The following is a 20,351-nucleotide window of genomic DNA, read 5'->3' as shown; positions in this document are numbered from 1 at the left end:
AGCAAATGTGGTGCGCTATGCGTGCCATGTCAAATGGTGGGTGTGGCCGAATTGTGTTACTGGTGGGAGGGGCTCTTACTGTCTCCCAGTATAATCCACAGCCCAGATCAGTCTGTACCCAGTATAATCCTTCCCTCCCCCATGTTAATCTGTCAACCAGTACAATCCGCACATTAGCTGATTGTTTTAGGCCCTGCAAAAGTTGCACAAATGTTTATCAAATCACTTTTCACAAGAAACACATTAAAATCATTATTAGCACACATAAACACAACATAGCTAACAATATTCCTGTTCAGTTCCTACTAAGGCATCGTTCACAAGGGACGTACTGAAGTTCACATGCGAATGGGGATGCATAAGTGTTCTGTGCATCCCTGTGCAGGCAGTCTCATTCATGGTGATTGGGATGCATCGTCTGCATGGACACAGTCACTGCTCGCAATCTAAAGTCCATGTGGGTGCGTGTGCATGGCTCCGAATGCAGACAGTTTGGGCTAGATTCAGAAAGATCAGCGGATCTTTCTGCTGGCGTAACGTATCTCAGATACGTTACGCCGCCCTAACTTTGGGCGCAAGTTCCGTATGCAGAAAGAACTTGCGCCCTTAGTTACGGCGGCGTAACGTATGTGTGGCGGCGTAAGCCCGCCTAATTCAAATGGGGATGTTGGGGGCGTGTTTTATTTAAATTTGACTTGACCCCGCGTATTTGACGTTTTTTCTGAACGGCCCAGTGCGCATGCTCGAAATTGGTATAGACATGAACGTAACTTACGCAAAGCCCTATTCGCGAACGACTTACACAAACGTCGTAAAATTTTCAAAACTCGACGCGGGAACGACGTCCATACTTAACATTAGCTACGCCTCATATAGCAGGGGTAACTATACGCCGGAAAAAGCCTAACGCAAACGATGTAAAAAAATGCGCCGGCGGGACGTACGGTTCTGAATCGGCGGAAATACCTATTTAGCATATTCCTCGCGTAACTATACGGAAGCGCCACCTAGCGGCCAGCGTGATAATGCAGCCTAAGATACGACGGTGTAAGACACTTACACCAGTCGGATCTTAGAGATATCTATGCGTAACTGATTCTCTGAATCAGGCGCATAGATACGACGGCCGGCACTCAGAGATACGACGGCGTATCAGGACATACGCCATCGTATCTCCTATCTGAATCTGTCCCTTTGAGTTCAGGAATATGCACCCACGCGGATGTCAAAGAGTAGCAGTTATGTCTATGGAGCCGATGCTTCCCAGTTGACATCAATGGTACTGCCTGTGTGAGGATTCACAGAACACCTGTGCATCCCCATGCAGGTAAAGGCAGCCTTGCATGGCTGCATGCTGTAGTATGTCCCTTTGTAAGCGAGGCCTTACTATTTTTTTTTTTTAAATGTTATTTTTAATATTCTTTTTTGGGAGAGGGGGGGCTTTGCTGAAGCATCAGGGATCTAAACAGAGAAAGAGACTGAGAACTTAAAGTTCCTATTCCCTTGCTCTGCAGCCTCAGCTGCAGATGAATGAGTAGAAGTCTCTGTACAGAGTCTCCTATTTGTTCACAGACTGAACACCATTTACTTTGCTTCAGTGATGAATGAACACAGAAGCGATACAGTACAGCCGGCCTGCAGCACTGCATGGAGGGGTGCTGGGGGTTGGTAAGGGGTGGCACTATGGGGGGAGGAGCTCAGAAATCCATGTGGGGAATATTTTTGGAGTTTTTGGTTCCCTCTACGGCTCCCATGCAGTAGCTGAAGCCGGCGGGAGAGGAGGAGAATCCACAGGGAATCGGTGCTGCGTAAAATCGGGCTTGATGCGGGGGATCAATTGAATTGACCGGTGTGCTGTGTGTGACAGGGGACAGTGGGCCCCTTCCCTCACAGCCTGTGTGCTCTGCACACACTTGCACACTGGATGATTGATGATACGTCACTGTCAGTAAATAATTTTCATTGTTTTTACAGGACTTCAAGACTTTCCAAATCCTCAGTCAGGGTGTGAAAACAATTCATTTGTTTAACTATAGTAAAAAAAAATAGAACATAAAAAAGGAGGTCAACCTCATCACGTCCGTTAAAAAATTTGTACTGGAATTTTTTCAAGCTTCTATGCGTAAGAGAAATAAAAATAGTTTGGGTCATCAGGGTTTCTAAGAGGCATAATAAGTTGTTTATATAAGACTGACAACAAATGTGGTACGTAGTTGTCATCCGCGCAGAGATGCTCAAAAGGAGTCAATGGTCTAACATAAAGTTCTGAGTCTGGTAAGGGCTGCAAAAAATGAGACAATTGGTAGGCCAATCAAGAACTCAAAGGGGTAATTCCTAATTTCTAGGATTTTAACACATTTTGTTGCAGAGTCCTACCTGATTCTGCTCTGAAGAAAATGCTATTTGTTGTCTGCAGAGTGAATCTGAATGGGAGAGACTTTTTCAATATTAAACTGATGAGGAAATGATGTGCTTGCTGTGTTCTAATGAGGAAATAAAAATGTCTGAATCCTGTTAGAAGTGATTAACCAACTGTATACCTTTTGTGATTTTCAGCTTGTAACACTTTGTTGTTATCCTTTAATACTTTCATAAATAAAGATAACAAATAAAAAGAAAATTGATTAACCATTTGGGAATATCTCACCAAAAAATATTTGGATGCCTAAAACTTGACTTGCACCTTTCTACAGACTTCTGGGAAAATCAGTGAGACAATCACGCAAGCAGGAAATTGCAGTTCTGGGGTTGTTATGTACACCAATGGTGTGCAGAATGCCTCTAGGTTGCCATATTGCATTGCCATTGCATTTTACAGAAAACAACAGCGCTGCAAAATGAATTTTTTTTTTTTCTTTTAACAGAGGGTTTTTTTTTATCAGATTTTATAAATATTTTATATAAATGACAGTGATGCAATGTAAAACTTCCTAAGTAGGTAGAGTACCTTTTACTATGGACAGTGAAAATAAAACCCAATGATACCTCTGCGCTACCTTCGTATAAATATAGATCTAACAAAAATGTTGAACACACTGTCAGTGTGAATAAATTCAAAATATTGAGTTGTTGCTAACACCTATTGTGTTCCCACAAGTAAATCAATAGTTTTTGTAAATGGTGTTGCTCAAGCTCTATAGTGAATCAATGTATTAAAACAATCATAATCAATAATTCAAATAATCATGTGACATAGATAAAAAATGTGAAACCCATATAAAGTGCATAACAATAGTGCAGTCCAAATCCAAAGTGTATACTGTAAAATATATAGTGCATGATGATTCAATCTTTAACGGTAATACATATGAACAATCCACTTTCTTCAAAAGGACCAATCAGTGTGTGAAAATGTGAAGACAAATGCTTCGCTTCCACCTACTTGTGATACCTTAGTGCTCCCAGAACTCACACCTTAATGAGCTTTTTGATTACAATCCCTTGATAGGAAAAATGCTCCATCAGGCTGATTCAGTACTGCCAGATGTACCTAAGTGATTTGTGGTGATGGTCCCTTTAAAGCATCATCCACTGCGATTATCTGCATATTATGATAAAACAAAGGGACCTCCAATAGTGTAGTATTTAAAATAATGGACAATTGGCAAAGTTCTTGTGAAGCATCTATCTAATGATCAGTCTTTAGCTAGTTCTTCAGCTGGCTAGTGTTGGAGCCCAGTTTTTACAGTGGTGCACATGCGTACAGTCCCAGCAAAGTCTGCATGAAGTAAATAATGCTGCAAGTTAGATGACCAGTCCCTATGTGATTAATCTCTGCTAGCAGCAACAGGATAATGGCAGCAGTGTCTTCTCACTAGTCCCTGTGATCAGCGCTATGTTTTTGCCTAAGCCGACAAGGCCCAGGCCTAGAGCGGCACTTTGCAGGGGGGCAGCAAAAAAGCCACCCCCTGCACGGAAAAATCCAAAGGCACCCTCCTCCCGCCTCCCGCACGCAGGGCCGCCATCAGGGGAGTACATCTAAATACAGCGGCATCGCTATGGGGGTGCAAGGGGGAAGACCGCACCCGGTTGACACCAGGAATCAGTTGTAGTGGGAGCCGTCGCCCCCCCTCCCAATGTTTTCCCCTCCTCCGTTTGCCAGCGGTTCTGTGACAGGGAGAGGAGAGCTACACGGTGTCTGTGTATCTACCCCGCTCGCCCCCTCCCCTTTCTCCTGTCAGCTAAACAGATGAAGAGAGGGAGTGGCTCTAATTGAGTTTCCCGCGACACCACCCGGCTTCCTGCCTGCTCTGATTCCGCCTCCCCATTGGCCACAGCAGAGGGCCAATCAGAAGACACTGGGGGGGCATCATGGGCAATGTAGTCCCAGGAGACTGGCGGCCCCAGTGTGTCCACAGACAGCACGCTACAGTCCACCACCATCCATGCACTCTGGGGCGAAGAGCGAGAACCTGGAACCTGGCAAAATACAGAGTGCTACAGGAGAAGATAAAATGAGAGGACTGTGCAGAAGGAGGCCAGATAGAGAGCCACACTGTACCTCTGTACCCAGCAGAGAGAAAGCCACGTTGTACCCCTGTACCCACACCACCAGAAAAGGAACCACGCTGTACTCCTGTACCCACACCACCAGAGAGAGAGCCACGCTGTATCCCTGTACCTGCACCACCAGAGAGAGAGCCACACTGTACCCCTGTACATGCACCACCAGAGAGAGCCACGCTGTACCCCTGTACCCACACCACCAGAGAGAGCGCAACGCTGTAGCCGCAACACCAGAGAGAGAGCCACGCTGTACCCCTGTACCCGCATACCAGAGAGAGAGCCATGCTGTACCTGCACCACCAGAGAGAGAGCCATGCTGTGCCCCTGTACCTGCACCACCAGAGAGAGAGCCAAGATGTAACCGCACCACCAGAGAGAGAGCCACGCTGTAACCACACCACCAGAGAGAGAGCCATGCTGTCCCCGCACCACCAGAGAGAGAGCCACGCTGTACCCACACCACCAGAGAGCCACGATTTACCGGCACCACTAGAGAGGAAGCCACACTGTAACTGCACCACCAGAGAGGGACCTACGCTGTACCCGCACCACCAAAGGGGGAGAAAGATAGAGCCACTGCCAGGGTACAGACATGCTACACTATTGACTAGAGTCGGCCTGGGTAATCCAGAGTGAGCGAGCGTCCAGCCAGAGGGATCATTGTTGCGGTTTAGCCGGTAGGACCCAGCTAAACTGGCCCTTTGCTGCCCCCCTGCAAAGGGCCAGTTGTCCATTATCTATTACTGTTCCTTGGGACTGAGTCATTAGGAAGTGCCTAACCTGCTATCCTCTAGGCCTTATTGACCACCACAACGTCCCTCTCTGTCCTCCTCCTGCAGTGTTCCTCTCTGTCCTCCTCCTGCAGTGTTCCTCTCTGTCCTCTTCCTGCAGTGTCCTTCTCTGTCATCTTTCTGCGGCCCTCCCTCTCTGTCCTCCTCCTGCGGCCATCCCTCTCTGTTCTCCTCCTGTGGCTGTCCCTCTCTGTCCTCCTCCTGTGGCCATCCCTCTCTATCCTCCACCTGCGGCCATCCCTCTCTGTCCTCTGACTGCAGCCATCCTTCTGTCCTCCTCCCGTAGGGTCCCAAGCTGTCCTCTTGATGTCCCCCCGCGGTGTCCCTCTCTGTCCTTTTTCCACGGCATTCCCTCTGTCCTCTCCCCACGGCGTCCCTCTCTGTCCTCTTTCCACAGCGTCCCTCGGTCCTCCTCCCATGTCGCCCCTCTCTGTCCTCTTCCCACCATGGCATCCCTCACTGTCCTCCTCCCGCAGCATCCCTCTCTGTCCTCCTTCTGCAGTGTCCCTCTCTGTTCTCTTCCCGCAGCGTTCCTCTGTCCTCCTTCCGCTCTGTCCTCCTCCTGCAGCATCCCTCTATCCTCTTCCCATGGCATCCCTCTGTCCTTCTCCTACATCATCCCTCTGTCTTTCTCCCATTAAGATGACAGGGCGGGTCTTAAAAAGGAAGGTGTGGGTCATATTTAAATTAGGGGGTGCGTGAGTTTAGTCAGGCCTAGGGCAGCACAGAACCTAATGCACCACTGCCTGTGATACAGCAACAGAGGTCTCACCGTTCAGATGTCAGAACACTTATAGGTTTTCCTGGAGAGACTCGGGTCCTCAGCACTCAGAAGCAGGCTTGTGACAGGTTTATGTGCACTCAGGAATAGCAATGTGCACACCTCAAGCTCCTCACAACAAAGAGAGAGGTATTCAGCCTAACAAAATACAACTCTCCCTCCCCTTATACCCAGTTTGCATTGGAAATTGTAGTCCAAAGGTCCACAGGCTGCCATAGTAAAGTTTATTTTCATGATTCAATGCTGCCAACAATCATTTTTCTTGAGCTCCTCCAGCCCCCCTGGTGGATGGAGGCAAGGTACTCTTAACCCATTCAGCTGAAGTCCATCGGGAGCACAGAGAACACTGCAGCACAGTGCCCTAAGTTGCTCTATGTCTCTAGTCAAGCAACTGGCTACACACTCCACAGAAATGTTTGGTCCCCAAAAAAAGGGGCAGAGTCTGACAACATTAATGTCCATAACTTAGATTAACCCAGGTAAACAAATAAAGGCAAACTTTGTTGCAGATTCATGCCTTTTGTTATTTTGAAGAAAAAAAATGTGGGTTTGTCTGTGTCCATGTTCCAAGTGAATCTAATGGGAGTGGTTTCATAATTATCAATCAGCTACTGCACATGCAGGGGTCTAATGAGGAAAATGGCAAAGTCTGCATCCATTTAGATATGATTTACTATTGGGTTTCAGGGGATGTCTGATATCTGACTTATATCTTAGGGCAGACTTCTGGGAAAATCAGTGAGCCAATCACACAAGTGGGAAATCATGTTTCTAGGGGGCGTTCTGTACACATTCTGTGTACAGAACACCTCCAGGTAGCCATATCGCAGAGTTGCAGATTAAAGAGGAAAGGAAAGGCAATTTTTAATATCATTCATTAACAAAATGACTTAAGTCACAATTGTACGTGCTATATTATACGAAAGTGGAGTTACATTTTAAAGGATAAGTTCACCTTTCATCACATGTTACACCCATATCCAGAGTGTAACATGTTATGAAAGCACCGGTCCCCGCTCCCCCACTCTGACAGCTAGCATGGGATCTTCTCAACTCATCCCCCCCCCGCTAGCTGTCAATTTAAATAAAAAAAATGCTCCTGTAGTCCCCCTCCCGCCACTTAATGAACTGTGGCCTGAACCCCTAGGATGTCACTGACCGGGGCCCCAAAGTACCCCCCCATGTTGAGGACATGTAGCCGGGGATGGTACAGGTGGGGGTATGCTTATTCGTCCCCCCCCTTTCCCGGCCTGCCAGGCTGTATGCTCAGATAAAGTCTGGTATGAATTTTGGGGGGCACCCCACAACATTTTATTTTTTATTTTTTTATGGGTGAGTGAGTGAGTAACTTGTATAGCTCTACAAATGCAAACTAAATCGCCTCAAGGCACTTTTTGTATCCAGTGTCGTCCTGTGTCTTCAGAAGAGGTGGGTCTTAATTTTTTTCCTGAAGGCCCGATGGTTTTCTTCCATGCGGATGTCCTTGGGTAGAGCGTTCCATAGCCGTGGTCCTTGGACTGCGAATCTTCGTTCTCCTTTGAATTTGTAGCGGGTCTTGTGGATGTGAAGGAGGTTTTGGTTAGTTGACCGGAGGGCGCGACTAGGGGTGTAGTGTTTTATTTTCTCGCATAGGTATTGAGGAGAGTTTCCTTGTGTGCATTTGTAAGTGAGGCAGAGGGTCTTGAATGTGACCCCATCCTTCATGGCTAGCCAATGGAGTGTCATCAGGGATGAGGTGATTGATTCCCAGTTTTTTTTTCCTGTTACCAGTCTGGCTGCTGTGTTCTGGACGACTTGTAGACGCAAAATCTGGTATTGGGGAAGTCCGAGGTAGAGGGAGTTTGCGTAGTCGAGTCAGGAATTGATGGTTGTTCCAACTACTACTGCTGTGTCCTCTTCCGGGATGAAGGGGATGAGTCTACGCAGCAGGCGAAGAAGATAGTGAGAACCGCTGACTACTGATCCTATTTGTGCGTCCATAGTCATGTCTGAGTCAAAGATGACTCCGAGGCTTTTGGCTTTAGTGCTTGGGGTGATGGTTTGTCCAAGGATGGTGGGTGGTGAGCTTGTTGTCCTACAGTTTTCTTTTGGTTTGCATGGAGAAAGAGAAGTTCTGTTTTGGATCCATTAAGATTGAGGGAGCTCTCCCTCATCCAATTATCGATCAGTGAGAGGCAATTTTCTAGTGTGTGGTATTGGTCTTTTTTGAGGGTGATGCAAAGGTAAAGTTGGGTGTAATCGGCGTAGGAGTGATAGAACAGGTCCTGTTTGCTGATGATTTTGAGGAGTGGGCAGAGGTAGATGTTGAAGAGCACCGGTGACAGGGGTGATCCTTGAGGGACTCCGCATGTAATTGTACGTGCTTCCGAAGTGAAGGCTCCTAGTTTCACTGTCTGGGATCGATTCTCTAGGAAGGATGCGAACCAGGGTAGATCAGAGTCTGTGACTCCGGATACTTCTGTGAGACATATGAGCAGGGTTTTGTGGTCTACTGTGTTGAAAGCTGCGCTGAGGTCCAGCAGCACTAGGAGACATGATTCTCCATCATCTGCTGCTTCAAGGGCATCATCCCATATTTTGAGAAGTGCCCTTTCTGTCCCATGGCCTGGGCGGAAACCAGATTGTAGTGGGTCCAGGAGTTTGTAGGTGTCCAAATGGAGTTGTAGCTGTTGTACTACTGCTTTCTCCATGATCTTGGAGATGGTGTTGAGGCTTGTTACTGGTTTGCGGCAGTTTGGGTTTTTGGGGTCGAGGTTGGGTTTCTTTAGGAGGGGTTTGATTATGCCTTGCTTGAGGGAGATCGAAACAATACCTTCTTTGAACAAATGATTTATGAGGAGTGTAATGGGGGGCCAGGATGTCGGTATATTCTTTCGGAAGTTTTGTAGAAATAATGTAATTTGGTGATGTGCTGTCTCGGAGGCTTCTGATGATGATTTTGGTGGTGTCGATGGTGATTGGGACCAGAGTAAATTCCGTTGATTGTAGAGAATTTATATTACTTTTTTCTTCTTGCTCTGGCTGAGTGAGGTTGATTGTTTTTTTCTGCTGAATTATTTCATGAATGTTTGTGATTTTGTCAATAAAAAAATCAGATAGTTCATTGCAGAATTCTTGTGTTTCGTTTGATGGAGGCTCTAGGCAGGAGTGGTTCATAGTCTGAGCGACTAGTTTGAAAAGTTTGCGGGGACGATTCATGGGTTTTGAGATGGTGTTAGAGAAGTGTTCTTTTTTTGCTTTGAAAATTGCTTTGTGGTATTTCTTTGTGAATTCCTTCTCAAGGCTCCTTCAGCTCTTCTGCGTTCTTGTTTCAGTAGTGTAAGAGCGTCATTGAACCAGTCTGAATTGTTTTTGCGGATGAGTGCTCTGCGTCTTGGTGCGACTGTGTCTGCTGTCTGTAGTAATGCTTTGTTAAGGGCGTTGAGTGGTTTTGACTTAGCATTGCTTTTTTGTTGGATAGTGTGGTTTTGAAGTGTTGCGAGTGTAGTTTCTTCTGTGATCTTGTCCAGTGTGTTAACAATTGGTTGTGAGTGTCACCGGCGCAAAAGAAAATAAATAAATAAATAAATGTGAACTGTGATCTGCTGCAGTACTGTGTGCCCTTAGTGGGGGTCAATAGTGCTCTAAGAAGAAAAATGTTACTGCGCTGATCTAATTATCCAGAGGTATTTAATCTCTGGGAATATGGACATAAGTGAAATATCAGGGCCACAATGTACCCAATCTTAAGTGTGAATAACCTGAATACAAACAATAAAAAATATAAGAAATATATGAGACATACAAATGTGACACAGTGATTCCAAACTTAAATCATATATCTAGATCAGTGTGTCAGCATACAATCCATATGCCACAGTGCTTCTATGAGAAAAATGGCTGTTGCTGCTACTGACCAACCAAATAGTGAAAACAATACGAAAGATATTACAAAAAAATATATTATATATATATATATATATATGTGTGTGTAAAAACCCAATATGCGGTACGCCAACTGCACCGTGAGTTGTCCAATAACCAATATTGGAACAAAATAAAATAAATATCAATAAAAGTGAAATAATTATCAAACAACCATACAAATGTGCAATGTGCTGGCTGCACTTAAAAATAGTCCAAATGACAGGCAATCTTGCTCTTATACAATAGGTTCCAGCAAACACAAGGTTCAATGTTGGTAATGCTGTATACAGGAAAGTGCCGCTATCTCTTCCACCCGACAAAGATGTGCCACCATCACCAATGGTTAAAATCAACACTCACCAGACCCCAGATATTATTAGGCTCCAAAGTGGTGTCTTTTCTTTGTCGGTCAGTGGGTGTTGCCTCCTTTTCCCTTTTACAAGGTGTCATCAATTCCTCAAAAACAAGGGGCTCATCATGGTGTAGTATATTAAAATATGTATTTATTTAAAAAAGGTAAAAAAATATAACACTTACAATATAAAGTGCCTCTGACCGGCACTGAGTGTCTTTGGCAGTGTCAACCGTTAAAAGCCGCTGACCAGCATTTAAGTGGCGTCCTAAGAGGTGTGCTTGCCCCGCTGTGCTCCGCATGTATTGCTACAAGGGGTCCGTGCGCGCTGGTGTGCTGCACCCTCAATGTGTGTGTCCAAACAGCCTCTACGCGTTTCGCTAGTTGCGTCGTCAGGAGAGCTGTGGACACTACTGTTTAGGCTGTATTTATACCCCTGTGGATTCCCTGAAATGCTGCAAGGTAGTCACAGGAAACAGGAAGTCTTCCGGCCACCATCTTAGCTGGTGGTGCAGGAAGTTCCTGTTCCACCATTTTGGTTCCTGGATACCTGGCTTTTTGCCAGTCCTGGCCATTCACAGGAAACAGGAAGTCTTCCGGCCGCCATCTTAGCTGATGGTGCCGGAAGTTCCTGTTCCACCATTTTGGTTACTGGATACCTGGCTATTTGCCAGTCCTGGCTGTTGTTACTGGGTGTCAGCAATAAAAATATAAATATAAATATGCCCAGCAGCCAGGAAGGCTGTATGTGTGGGGCGCTATGTGCGCTGCTACCTCCGTTCGTTTGTGCACCTCCCCCCACCCCCGTGTGCGGGCGCTTGTCGCCCTGTGTGTTATTCCCTGTATTATCGCCGCAACCGGAAGTGCTTGTGCGGCCACCTTGCCTCCGTTACCGGAAGTGTCCGTTCCGCCATTTTGGTTACTGGCATCCTGTGTTAGTCTATGCCTATTTTAGGTAATGGCTAATTCCCCACACAGGATGTAATATTGGTTATTTTAGCTACTGGCAATAGTCCCTGTGTAGCAGTCACCGTCTCTGGTTGACGCTGCCAGGGACACTTTACAAAAAACAACATTTTATCACCTATATTACTGTAAGTGGTCAAAAACTATGTTTACTAAAAGTTTTATTTACTAAAAATTAATCAAACACCATGAGGCCATAAAAAGCAGGAAACAAATACAGTTTTCATTTTTCTGCTGCTATATTTTAACTTTTCTATATAAACCCTTCTCAGTGTATATCATTACTGATATTTTAACCCTATATAATTAATACGCATACTCGTTGGTTTCTGATACTTGATGGTAGGTGATCCATCATCAAGTGATCTAGTGCTGTTTCTTAGATGCTGTTTCTTAAAGGGGAACTGCTCTAATTGCATACATACTAGAAATATTGATGTTATCAACTTATTAATGGAATGCTTAGGGGGAATGAAATGCGGAATACTTAAAACATCAAAAATCTTCCAAAAAACAATTTATATCTAATTCCACATTCATTCCCTTAGGCTTTAATGTGTCCAATCTAAAAATCCACTCAGTTTCGTTCCTCGATACTTCCCTTCTTAAATTTATGTTCCTCCAATTCTGTTCAATTTTATCTATGGCATAAAACTTCATTTTACTGGGGTCTCTGTTATGTTTATTTCTGAAGTGTAATGACACACTATGATGTATATACCCTTTTTTGATATTTCTAATGTGTTCTCCCATTCGCACCGAGAGTTTCCTTGTGGTTCTGCCCACGTATTGCAGCCCACACTCGCACTCTATTACGTACGTTACGTGTGTGCTGCTGCACGTGATCAGTTTACCCACTTTAAATTGTTCATTATTGGCGTGAGATTGAAACTGGTCAACCTTTCTTGATCCTTTTGTGGTGCGACAAGGTTTGCATCTTCCGCACCTATAAAAACCCTTCTGGTCAAGGAAGGATATCATCTTTTTGGGTGGGTCCGGTACATTTTTAACCAAGGAATCTCGTATTCTCTTTGCTCTTCTGTACACAAATTTTGGTCTAGCTGGTAAAATTGTACTGAGTTGTGGGTCTCCCAAAATAATGGGCCAGTGTTTTCTAATGATGTCTTCAAACACTCTGTAGTCTGCATTGAAACCCGTTATGAAGGTGGCATCATTCTCTTTAGGGGGTGCAATTACTCTCTTTTTTAGCATATCATCCCGGTTCAGAGATCCAACCTCCAATCTAGTTTGCTCCAACCTTCCTCTATCATAACCTTTATTAGCAAACCTATCAATTAAGATGTTTGTCTGTGTCTGATAGTCGGCCATAGAGTTACAATTTCGTTTTATTCTGATGAACTGGCCTTTGGGTATAGCCCGCTTCCACTGCGGATGGTGGCAGCTTCTGAATGGTATATAACCGTTACGGTCGGTTTCTTTAAAGTGTGTTTTCGTGTGCAGTTCACCTTCGACCTTGAATATTTCCAGGTCTAAGAACTGGGTCACATCAGGTTGTACGTTTACCGTGAATTTAATTTCATAGTGGTTGGCGTTGATATGCTCTATGAAATTACTTAATTGCTCGCGATTCCCTTTCCAAACGATTAGGATATCGTCGATGAATCTTTTGTATATTTGTATGTGTGGCCAGCATTTTCCGAATATTTCCTCGTTTTCCCACTTATTCAGGAAAATGTTGGCGACACTTGGGGCGTACTTATTCCCCATGCCAACCCCCTTTATTTGGCTATAGTACTTATGGTTGTGCCAGAAGAAATTGTTCTTCATGGCCATCCGCAGACCTTCAAGTATAAACCTTCTTTGTTTTAATTTGAGTTCCGAGTGTTTTTTTAGAGCCCATGCCACTGCTGCCAGTGCATCTGCTTGTTTTATATTCGTATATAGAGACTCCACATCTATGGTTATTAATAGTGTGGAGTTATCTACAGGTACCTGTTTCAGTGCGTTTATGACGTCTTTGCTATCTTTAATAAATGATTCACCTTTCGCTGCCAATGGCTGTAGGAATACATCTAAGTACTCTCCCAGTCTTGAATGAACGGAGTTTATGCCGCTTATTATTGGGCGGCCGGGAGGTTTCGATTTATTTTTATGTACTTTTGGTACCTGATAGATCACTGGTATTCTGGGGGCCTTAGGTAGTATGTATCTTCCCTCTTTTTTGTTCAAAATGTGATCCGCGATCCCTTTGTTTAGAAAATCTCTCAGTTTATTTTTTAGTTCTTTATTGGGGTTCTTTTTTAATAGTTGATAAGTGGTGATGTCATCAACTAACCTGTTTAGTTCACTCGCATAATCTTGTTTGGTCAGGATGACCAGCCCCCCCCCCCCCTTTATCTGCCGGCCTCACCACTATGTTTTTACGTTTTTCTAGTTTTCTTATCCCTTGCCCTATTCTATCTTGTTTGATGGTGCAGGAGAGGGTGCAGAGGGGGAAGCAAAAAGAAAAAGGGTGGGTTAGGTGAAGGGATCTTCAACCTAACTAACATTGAATTCTCCCAGGAGGAACTACTGGTATTAGACAAGGGCATTAAGTTTGCGCCAAGCAGGGCCTTTAACAGTTTTGAAACTTTTATAGATTTGCAAAAATTTATAAGAAAATTAAACCTAAAAAAATTCTTCGAGGGGAAAGGGGAGAATGCCCATAAGGCAAGTACCCCTGAATACGCACATAGTCAACTAAAAAACAAATCCACTTTTAATCCCAAAATCAGTTCCAACCACCATATAGAAGTATTTAAAAAGATGGTGGAAAAGGAAATAAAAAATATCAAACCAAAGAAAAACATCAAACAAGATAGAATATGGCAAGGGATAAGAAAACTAGAAAAACGTAAAAACATAGTGGTGAGGCCGGCAGATAAGGGGGGGGGGCTGGTCATCCTGACCAAACAAGATTATGCGAGTGAACTAAACAGGTTAGCTGATGACATCACCACTTATCAACTATTAAAAAAGAACCCCAATAAAGAACTAAAAAATAAACTGAGAGATTTTCTAAACAAAGGGATCGCGGATCACATTTTGAACAAAAAAGAGGGAAGATACATACTACCTAAGGCCCCCAGAATACCAGTGATCTATCAGGTACCAAAAGTACATAAAAATAAATCGAAACCTCCCGGCCGCCCAATAATAAGCGGCATAAACTCCGTTCATTCAAGACTGGGAGAGTACTTAGATGTATTCCTACAGCCATTGGCAGCGAAAGGTGAATCATTTATTAAAGATAGCAAAGACGTCATAAACGCACTGAAACAGGTACCTGTAGATAACTCCACACTATTAATAACCATAGATGTGGAGTCTCTATATACGAATATAAAACAAGCAGATGCACTGGCAGCAGTGGCATGGGCTCTAAAAAAACACTCGGAACTCAAATTAAAACAAAGAAGGTTTATACTTGAAGGTCTGCGGATGGCCATGAAGAACAATTTCTTCTGGCACAACCATAAGTACTATAGCCAAATAAAGGGGGTTGGCATGGGGAATAAGTACGCCCCAAGTGTCGCCAACATTTTCCTGAATAAGTGGGAAAACGAGGAAATATTCGGAAAATGCTGGCCACACATACAAATATACAAAAGATTCATCGACGATATCCTAATCGTTTGGAAAGGGAATCGCGAGCAATTAAGTAATTTCATAGAGCATATCAACGCCAACCACTATGAAATTAAATTCACGGTAAACGTACAACCTGATGTGACCCAGTTCTTAGACCTGGAAATATTCAAGGTCGAAGGTGAACTGCACACGAAAACACACTTTAAAGAAACCGACCGTAACGGTTATATACCATTCGGAAGCTGCCACCATCCGCAGTGGAAGCGGGCTATACCCAAAGGCCAGTTCATCAGAATAAAACGAAATTGTAACTCTATGGCCGACTATCAGACACAGACAAACATCTTAATTGATAGGTTTGCTAATAAAGGTTATGATAGAGGAAGGTTGGAGCAAACTAGATTGGAGGTTGGATCTCTGAACCGGGATGATATGCTAAAAAAGAGAGTAATTGCACCCCCTAAAGAGAATGATGCCACCTTCATAACGGGTTTCAATGCAGACTACAGAGTGTTTGAAGACATCATTAGAAAACACTGGCCCATTATTTTGGGAGACCCACAACTCAGTACAATTTTACCAGCTAGACCAAAATTTGTGTACAGAAGAGCAAAGAGAATACGAGATTCCTTGGTTAAAAATGTACCGGACCCACCCAAAAAGATGATATCCTTCCTTGACCAGAAGGGTTTTTATAGGTGCGGAAGATGCAAACCTTGTCGCACCACAAAAGGATCAAGAAAGGTTGACCAGTTTCAATCTCACGCCAATAATGAACAATTTAAAGTGGGTAAACTGATCACGTGCAGCAGCACACACGTAACGTACGTAATAGAGTGCGAGTGTGGGCTGCAATACGTGGGCAGAACCACAAGGAAACTCTCGGTGCGAATGGGAGAACACATTAGAAATATCAAAAAAGGGTATATACATCATAGTGTGTCATTACACTTCAGAAATAAACATAACAGAGACCCCAGTAAAATGAAGTTTTATGCCATAGATAAAATTGAACAGAATTGGAGGAACATAAATTTAAGAAGGGAAGTATCGAGGAACGAAACTGAGTGGATTTTTAGATTGGACACATTAAAGCCTAAGGGAATGAATGTGGAATTAGATATAAATTGTTTTTTGGAAGATTTTTGATGTTTTAAGTATTCCGCATTTCATTCCCCCTAAGCATTCCATTAATAAGTTGATAACATCAATATTTCTAGTATGTATGCAATTAGAGCAGTTCCCCTTTAAGAAACAGCATCTAAGAAACAGCACTAGATCACTTGATGATGGATCACCTACCATCAAGTATCAGAAACCAACGAGTATGCGTATTAATTATATAGGGTTAAAATATCAGTAATGATATACACTGAGAAGGGTTTATATAGAAAAGTTAAAATATAGCAGCAGAAAAATGAAAACTGTATTTGTTTCCTGCTTTTTATGGCCTCATGGTGTTTGATTAATTTTTAGTAAATAAAACTTTTAGTAAACATAGTTTTTGACCACTTACAGTAATATAGGTGATAAAATGTTGTTTTTTGTAAAGTGTCCCTGGCAGCGTCAACCAGAGACGGTGACTGCTACACAGGGACTATTGCCAGTAGCTAAAATAACCAATATTACATCCTGTGTGGGGAATTAGCCATTACCTAAAATAGGCATAGACTAACACAGGATGCCAGTAACCAAAATGGCGGAACGGACACTTCCGGTAACGGAGGCAAGGTGGCCGCACAAGCACTTCCGGTTGCGGCGATAATACAGGGAATAACACACAGGGCGACAAGCGCCCGCACACGGGGGTGGGGGGAGGTGCACAAACGAACGGAGGTAGCAGCGCACATAGCGCCCCACACATACAGCCTTCCTGGCTGCTGGGCATATTTATATTTATATTTTTATTGCTGACACCCAGTAACAACAGCCAGGACTGGCAAATAGCCAGGTATCCAGTAACCAAAATGGTGGAACAGGAACTTCCGGCACCATCAGCTAAGATGGCGGCCGGAAGACTTCCTGTTTCCTGTGAATGGCCAGGACTGGCAAAAAGCCAGGTATCCAGGAACCAAAATGGTGGAACAGGAACTTCCTGCACCACCAGCTAAGATGGTGGCCGGAAGACTTCCTGTTTCCTGTGACTACCTTGCAGCATTTCAGGGAATCCACAGGGGTATAAATACAGCCTAAACAGTAGTGTCCACAGCTCTCCTGACGACGCAACTAGCGAAACGCGTAGAGGCTGTTTGGACACACACATTGAGGGTGCAGCACACCAGCGCGCACGGACCCCTTGTAGCAATACATGCGGAGCACAGCGGGGCAAGCACACCTCTTAGGACGCCACTTAAATGCTGGTCAGCGGCTTTTAACGGTTGACACTGCCAAAGACACTCAGTGCCGGTCAGAGGCACTTTATATTGTAAGTGTTATATTTTTTTACCTTTTTTAAATAAATACATATTTTAATATACTACACCATGATGAGCCCCTTGTTTTTGAGGAATTGATGACACCTTGTAAAAGGGAAAAGGAGGCAACACCCACTGACCGACAAAGAAAAGACACCACTTTGGAGCCTAATAATATCTGGGGTCTGGTGAGTGTTGATTTTAACCATTGGTGATGGTGGCACATCTTTGTCGGGTGGAAGAGATAGCGGCACTTTCCTGTATACAGCATTACCAACATTGAACCTTGTGTTTGCTGGAACCTATTGTATAAGAGCAAGATTGCCTGTCATTTGGACTATTTTTAAGTGCAGCCAGCACATTGCACATTTGTATGGTTGTTTGATAATTATTTCACTTTTATTGATATTTATTTTATTTTGTTCCAATATTGGTTATTGGACAACTCACGGTGCAGTTGGCGTACCGCATATTGGGTTTTTACACACACATATATATATATATATATATAATATATTTTTTTGTAATATCTTTCGTATTGTTTTCACTATTTGGTTGGTCAGTAGCAGCAACAGCCATTTTTCTCATAGAAGCACTGTGGCATATGGATTGTATGCTGACACACTGATCTAGATATATGATTTAAGTTTGGAATCACTGTGTCACATTTGTATGTCTCATATATTTCTTATATTTTTTATTGTTTGTATTCAGGTTATTCACACTTAAGATTGGGTACATTGTGGCCCTGATATTTCACTTATGTCCATATTCCCAGAGATTAAATACCTCTGGATAATTAGATCAGCGCAGTAACATTTTTCTTCTTTGTCCAGTGTGTTGTTGTTGAGTGTGAAGGTTTTTGGAAGACGGTGTTGGTAGTTAGTTTAAATTTGATGGTGTGGTGGTCCATCCATGGTAAAGGCGTGTTGTCCAGTGTGTTGATGTCCATATTTTGTTTGAAGAGGAGGTCGAGGGTGTGACCCGAAGTATGCGTGGGAGCATTTATCAATTGCTGCAGACCTAGTTCTTCCAGTGGGTTGATGCAGGCGGTGGCGATGGGGTCCTGGGAGGAGTTAGCACAGAGGTTAAAGTCACTGAGTAACTGGAGGTTTTTGGTTTTCAAGGTGTATGTAGAGATGAATTTGGTGAACGGTGTGAGGAGGTGTGTCTTTGGTCCCAGTGGTCTGTAGCATAGCAGTATGTGCACAATGTCCTGGGGTGTTGTTTGAAGTTGCAGAGTGAGTGTTTCCATGAAAGGCAATGAGCTTTGTAGAGTTGGTTTGGTGAGAGAGAGGTGAGATTTTTAGATCACTGCTAGGCCGCCTCCTCTTTACCCTACTCTATGCTCAGTTAGGATGCAGTAGTTCTCAGGCACTAATTCTGCTACGATGGTGTTACAGTCAGGGGTTAGCCAGCTTTCCATGATAAAGAGGCAATCTGTGTTGTGTTGAGTGATTAAGTCATGAATTTCCTGTTTGTGTTTGACTGCTGATCTGGTGTTGATCAGGGCGCATGATAGGTGTTGTAGTTGAAGCGGTGCAGTCCTGTTTTTGGCGGTTGATTGCCGATTGATTCTTAGAAGTTGTTCTTTTCGTAGTATTTTTTGGGATGGAGGTTGGTAGTGTTGAGGCGGTATTCTTTAGGCTGCGGAGGGTGTCAGCTGAGTATTTGATGTTGAACATGGTGGGAGAAAGCTGATGGTGATGGGATCATTAGATGATAATGAAAAGGAGATGAGATGAGATGGTGATGCCGATGCCGATGACAATGATGATGAGAAATGAGATGAGATGATGATGTTGATGTTGATGATGATGATATGTTGATAATGAGATGATGATGATGATTGAATCATGATGAGATGATGACGATGAGACAATGATGATGATGATGATGATGATGATGAGATGATGATGCAATGATGATGATGATGATGATGATGAGATGATGATGCAATGATGATGATGATGATGATGATGAAGATGAGCTGCTGATGATGAGGAGATGATGAATGATAATGATGAGACAATGAGCTAGTCAGGTTGAAAATAGACACAAGTCCATCCAGTTCAACCACAAAAAACACAGACACAGATTAAATAGTCATACAATCCCATATACCCAATGGGGGTTCTCCTCATCATTCTTACAAGATCCAAAGGCAAGGATGTGGTGGCTGGTGACATCCAACTAGTCTGTTATGTTATGTTCGCAAATTTGAATATTCGAAATTTGAAAATGAAAAATTCGAAAATTGAAAAATTCGAAAATTCGAAAAATAAAAAATTCGCAAATTCGAAAGTTTCGGAAGTAACGAATTTCTGAATTTTTGTTAAAAAACTAATTAGAAACTAAACGAATTGCACATGTCTACTGTTTTGGGCACTGGTCTTCGAAATATCTGATCTCTCCACAGCCATATTACCTCACCACCTACTCACCTTCAAATATGGACCTATTTATAAAAAAGGTCAATGTGTGCCTTGCCTTTTAAATTTGGCCTTTACTGCTTCTGGGATTCTCCAGATGTATTATCTATATTCCTCTCAAAAGAATCCAATTCCAGACTCCAACACCTCCTCTTTGGTATATGCCACTCAGAGTGAATAAGAAATCTTCAATGTCTAATATATTTAAAAACCAGGGGCTCCATTCACAAAGCGGTATCGTGCACCTAAAGAAATGTGGTAAACTACTGCTCAGTGTTTTTCAAAACTTTTTTGCATTCTCAAAAAAACGCTACTAAAATACTGTATGCGCTATTTGACCGAGTTTTGCGGTATTTTCCACATTAAACAGCTCGGTAATTTAGTGCAGGTGTACGGTAAATTACCACAGGTATCGTCATATCCAATGCTTATTTTCTGGTGCACACTTTTCAGGGTTCTGGCAGAAGTGAGTGATGGTGGAAGAGAGCTCAGCAGAAGAGAAGCTAAACATTCTGGATTTGGTGAAGCTGAAGCACATGGTAAGCCTTTCAGCAGCCCATTTGTCTTAGCGCATACAATTTCATGTTTGGCTTGTGGCATATGTTTTTATTT

Source organism: Rana temporaria, chromosome 2 (assembly GCF_905171775.1).
Source record: "Rana temporaria chromosome 2, aRanTem1.1, whole genome shotgun sequence".
Lineage (NCBI taxonomy): Eukaryota > Metazoa > Chordata > Amphibia > Anura > Ranidae > Rana > Rana temporaria.
The sequence above is the reverse complement of the archived record's forward strand: the minus strand, read 5'-3'. Positions refer to the sequence as shown.